The following is a 6000-nucleotide window of genomic DNA, read 5'->3' as shown; positions in this document are numbered from 1 at the left end:
CACCCAGGCGCCCCAAACTTCTCTGTGATCTTGAACTGATCTCCAAATAAAATGTTTTCTTTAAAAGGAAACCATATAGAGTGACAGATAGTGTTACATTCTGTGGAGAAAAGTAAACATGTGTTGCAAATGTTAATAAAAGTGATGAGGGAGGACTTCTTCAGGAAAGCGGTCTGAGCCAAGCCCGGAACAGGTGAGTGAGTATGTAGCTCTCTGGGGGAAGTGCATTCCAGGCGGAGGAACTAGCAAGAAGGGAACCAGTCTGGCACCTTCCTCAGCAAGGTGGTGGGAGGGGGCACTGGAGCAGAGTGCATGCGAGTGAGAGGTGAGGTCAGACAAACACGGGCACCTCGCTGGACAGCACCTCCCATGTGGGGTGTCTGAGAACCGCCGGGAGCAAGAGGAAGGTCTGAAGGCTTTGCGCTGTGGCTTCCCATGATCTGCCTTTTGTTTCCAACACTCTGTTCGCTGTGTTGAAACAAACGGAAGAGGAGGCAAGAGCAGCAGCAGGGGAGCAGTAAGTGGGTTGTTGCAATAATCCAGGCGAGAGGTGATTATTGGCAGGGACCCAGGGTAGGAGCAGAGGAGTGTGCAGCAGTGCTGGGATCCTGGCTCTATTTTAAAGCCTTTGCCGCTGGGTGGGAAGCGCAGTACAGGAGAGTGGAGTCAAGGATGACTCATGTGTTCTGGCCATGCAGCTGCTGCAAGGATGGAATGGCCATTAACTGCAATGGGGAAACCTGTGGGAGAAGCAGCTTTGGGGGTATGCTGAGGAATTTGGTTCTAGACATATTTAAGTGTCAGGGGCCGGGGAGGCAGTCCCGTGGAGAGGAGGAACAAGCAGTTCCTTGTACGTAGGAGTCTGGGGTTCCTGGGGTGCCTGGGAGAAACTCAGGGAGGAGCTGGTGGGGGGAGGTTTAGACCCAGGGGTGGAGGAGGGCACCAGGGAGTGGGACAAGAAGGGGATCAGGGATTGGGCCTGGGGGATGGGGATGCGCTGTCAAAGCAGCCAGTGATGAGGCGGGACCAGGACTGAGAGGCAGTGGTTCCTGGGAGCCAAGGGAAGAGGGTTTCAAGAAGAGGGAGTCTTCAGGTGTGTCAGAGAAGTCCAAGGAGTTGAGAATTGAGAACTGCCCATGGGACTAATGCTGTTAAAGTCATCAAGGGTCCTCACTGAAGAGCTTTGGTAGGGTGGGGGCAAAATCCTAATTAGAGTGGCTTCAAGAGCCACAGAGCAGGAGAGCCAGAAGCAGCAGGTGCACACTGCCGTCCGAGGCATTTCGCCGTAAGGGAGGGAGAGAAACGAGGTAGTCGCTGGAGGAGGAACAGATCCGGAGAGGTTTTCCTTAACTGGAAAGGGCCACAGAAAGGTTGCTGTTTATAAGGAACCTCATTGTTTTTAGGTAAACAGACACTACTGTTTCTCTTATTCTCTCCCTGGGCTGCCCTGCTCTGGGCCGACCCTCTCATGCCCCCCAGGGTCAGCTTCCTCTGTCACATTCCTTTATGTAGCCATCCTTGAAAGCTCTGATCTCTCTTCCTGGAGCCCCCTCCCCATGTCCTCTGGCCTGTTTCACCTGAGGTTCCCGGAAGTGTTCCCTAGTTCCAGGCCACCTGCTGTGGCACACCTCCTGCATGACGGCCACCTGTCTTGCCCCCAATGCTTCATGTTAAGGAACCCCATTTTCGTTCTTTGGAAACTTTTTTCACAAATACTAGAGACCATTCATCTACAGTTGGAGTCCCGAGTTAAAGTGCTGAGGGCACCACTAACCCCATAATCATTTTGTGGGTTTAAAGCACAAAGAGGTTTTGGGGAGTGGTATCAGCCGAGGGAGGGTGTTGGAGGATGAATTCTTAGCAACGAAGACGTAAAGACAAATCCAAGAGAAGTGTCAAGGAAGAACAGACAGGTCTTGTCAACAGTTGAATGACAATATGTGGGTGTTAAAAGCCTTAAACATGGGGTACCCTTTGATCTAGTCGTTCCACTTCCAGCAATTTGTCTAGAAAAAAAGTAGGCATTTTGGGTACTAAGAGCATGTAAAAGGTTCACCACAGAATTGTCCATAATTGCAAAATATTGGATACAGCCCATGTGTCAACAACAGGTATATCTGGCACATTTATACCGTGGAATACCATGTAATCATTAAATAAAGATGTAGAGGTGAACATGTCTTGTCAGGAAAGGTGTTGATGATAAGTGAAAAGAGCAAGTTACACACACAAACGTGTAAACACAAAAGAGACTATATCTCAGTGGTAATGATTAGGTGAGTTCTGTTTTGTTTCCATAACTTTGTATTGTTTAATTTAAAAAGTACAATAAAAGTAACGTAGAAAAAGTGGGTGATATTCAAGTTAGGAGAAGAGAGAAGATTGCCCGGGCAACAGATTACAGAGAGCAGCTTGGGGAACATCCAAACTGAAGGAATGAAGAGAGGAGGAAGAGCCAGGAAAGAATTTGAAGATCCCGTGAGGGGAAAGGCAGGAAGACCTGGGGAGCCAAGATGGGAGCCAAAGAACTAGTGAGCGCCCAGGAATGGCTGCTGGTTAGTGACCCAAAGTCACCCCAGCTCCCTTCCACCATGCCCACCACTGTCGGGCAGTTTCTTTACAGCAAGTAGTCATGGGATCAGCCCCAGCCAATGAGATGTGGGAAAATGTCTGGTGGGGGGCTTTTGGAAAAGATGTTCCTTCCTTAAGGAAAGCATGTGCAGAGAAAACCTCTGTCCTCTGTTGCTCCTTGTTTCCTGCCTTCAAAAGCGGTTGTGAGGATGAGATGCCTGGAGCTGCCATGCCACCCAACTTGGCATCATGAGAGAAAGGCCAGGGGAGTCAGACAGACTAACTAGAGCCCATCTTTTCTGTGAGATAATGAGACACATCTGTCACATAAGCTGTCCCATTTTGGGGCCATCTGCTATTGTAATTGAAGACATTCTTAACCGATAGATAATATGGAGTACAAATTCCTAGGCGGGGGTCTTTGAGCTTGGCAGATCTACATAGCGGAGCTGCAGTGCAGGTGACAAAGGGTGGGTGTGGTGAGAAAGTCTGAGCACCGAGGCTGGACCAAACTTTGGAGAGGCTCGTGAGTGGTAGAAGACAAGATGACATGGAATCAGCGGGGGCACCTGAATTTTTCTTCCGTGTCTTTGCTGCTATCTTGGCTCTGGCAGAAGACTGAGGAAATCGACCTGTTTTTGAACTTTTAATGTTTAAGCACATAGTCGGTGCTCATCAAATGGTTATCACTGTTAGCATTATTCCATGAGGGCATTCTTGGAGATGTTATAATCTCTAGGTGAAGTTTCGATGTTCTGAGGTATACTGGTCTGCAGACTCATCCCAGCTGTCTGTCCCAGCTGTCTGTCCTGGCTTGGAGGCAGCAGGGTGCGGTCAGTGGAAAATACACTGGCTTTGGAGTCAGACCGAAACCTGTTATGTGCTGGATATCCTTGAGCTGAACTCCTCTGTCTCGGATGTCTCACCTGTTAGTGGAGATCAGGGTTGGTATGAGAAGTAAATGAGAAAATGCATGAAAAATGCTGGGACAGAGTAGACACTGGAGGAAGAGGAATCCTCTGGTTGGGCACTGCAGGTTGCCTTTCAAACATCATGTCCTTTTCCTCCTTTGTAACAGAAACCATGTTGGTCCAGGTGTCTCCCCTTCCCTGGTGAGGAAACCCCAGCCCAGAGAACTGGAGTGGTGTTTCTGAGGTCTCACAACCGAAGCACCTGAAGCAGCACAGGAACCAAGGTCTTCTGACTCCCAGGCCAGTGTTGTAATAGGAAGCAGGCTCCCCGCTGAGCAGAGAGCCCGATGCGGGGCTTGATCCCAGGACCCTGAGATCATGACCTGAACTGAAGGCAGCGGCTTAACCCACTGAGCCACCCAGGCGCCCCTAGAACTTCTTTTTAAAAAACATTTAATTTATTTATTTGAAAGGCAGAACGAGAAAATCAAGAGAGAGTGGGCAGGTGATGGCAGAGGGAGAGGGAGAAGCAGACTCCCCCTGAGCAGAGAGCCTGATGTGGGGCTCAATCCTGGGACCTGAGTAGACCTGAGTTGAGGCAGATGCTTAACCAACTGAGCCACCCAGGCACCCCAGTCTTAGAACTTCTAAAGCATGGTCTCCTTCTCCCCATGAACAAGAGACAGCTGCTACAAGGGCTTGTATGACCTAGTCTTGGAAGTGACATGCCATTTCTTGTGCCGTAATCTACAGGTTCCCCAGACCAGCCTTGGCAGAGTGTAGAAGGGCGTGAATACTGGGAGGTAGGGATCACCAGAGGTGTTCGTGGAAGCTGGCTACCAGGAGCATCTTGGCATTATGAAGACAGTTTTGGCTTTATACATCTGCTGAAAGGGCCTAGGGACTCCGACAGGCCCACGGGACACACTTGGAGATCCAGTGACCTTGATGATACAAACTCCTATCAATCTATGTGATTTAGGCTACTATCTAGAAGACGATTCTCACCTCTCCTTCTTTTTTACAGATTCATTTAAGTTCGTCAGTTTCATTTTTTAAAAAAGGAATCTCCATGCCCAACATGGGGCTCGAGCTCATGACCCTGAGATCAAGAGTCGGCTGGTCCACTGACTGAGCCAGGCAAGCATCCCTTTTGGTCTCACTTTAAAAACCAGTAAGCCAGAGGGGCCAGAGACTCTTAATGTACCCAGTATTTTGCCTCTGCTGACGTCAGGGTGAAAGTGCTAGAGGAGCAGAGAACTTGTCCCCTAGGACAGACAGCAGCGTCACATGGCCATTTGGTGGCTCATCATGGGCTCTTCCATCTATGGGTTCATCTTCAATTTTCTTGAGTATGTTCAATCCGAACCTCCTGCCTGGCTAATCCATGCCACAGATGACTTAAATCAAGCAGTATCTCCTTTCATTTGTCTGAAGGGCCTCAGCCAAGTGTTCCCAAAACAGGTTTGATCGCAACATGCCAAGGCCTGGCAAAAACACCTAGGTAGAACTCATGCAAACATTCTTCATGTCTTTTGAGGCGCTAATCCTTTTTCCTTTAGAGGGGTCCTAGTATTTTTAGCATGTGATACAGTTGTGCCACGCCCTCAGGGTCACATCAAACCCCTTGTCTGGGGGGCCATCTTGTGCTCCCCACCATGTTCTTCTCAAGACTTTGGCCTAAAGAGCTTCAGCACACAGCCTGCATCAGCTCATGGGCATTTGTATTGAGAGGGCAATGGTATTCCATTTTCTAAAGCTTGTCACAGTAACGCTCGGAACCTTGCTTGCACAGGGGAACACTGAGTTATCAATCAAGATGCCTTTTTCCTTCTTAGAGCAGCACACCCCTCCCCTGGCCTCCTCCTCTCCCCCAGTCCACATGATGTTGGTGAGGCTATCACTCATACTACACCCGTTTTGGCCAGCGATTAGTCAAAGGAAGGACGACCATCCAAGTTGGAGCTGGCAGGGTCTGGAATTGTTTTCAGGGAAGCACAACGGGAAGGCCTTTTTCCCTAGAAAAGGGAGTCAGAGACCTGTGAGAATGAGCCCAGAGCTGCCTACAGCTCATGTTTCCTACTGCAGCAGTCGGTAGGTGAAAATGGAGCCAAACAAGTCAACAGTGCCAAGAGCAAGACAAATACGAGAGTTTGAGAATCTGGATTCACTCCTGCCAGAGGCTGGTTCCAACTCCCTTCTTTCCAGTGACTTGACCCAAGAATGGCCAGTGTTGTTAGGTTTCTACCACTTATCATTGATGGGAGCCCTCAGACAACTGACTCTTTCCGCCAAATTACATTGTGAGGGATCTACTCCCTGAAGGAGCATGTGTTAAGAGAAAATAAGACAGCTGGGAATGCAAGTAAAGATCTAGAAAGAGGGCTGACCAGCAAAAAGGCAGACGAACCAAGGAACAGCTTTCCATGGAAGCAGATGACTGGGTGGTGGGGAAACAGACACTTCCATGGGCTTGGCGGGAGTATAAACCGATGTGATACACTTTGGAAGGCAATTT

The sequence above is a fragment of the Mustela lutreola genome, chromosome 4, assembly GCF_030435805.1.
Source record: "Mustela lutreola isolate mMusLut2 chromosome 4, mMusLut2.pri, whole genome shotgun sequence".
Lineage (NCBI taxonomy): Eukaryota > Metazoa > Chordata > Mammalia > Carnivora > Mustelidae > Mustela > Mustela lutreola.
This window is presented reverse-complemented; position numbering follows the sequence as displayed.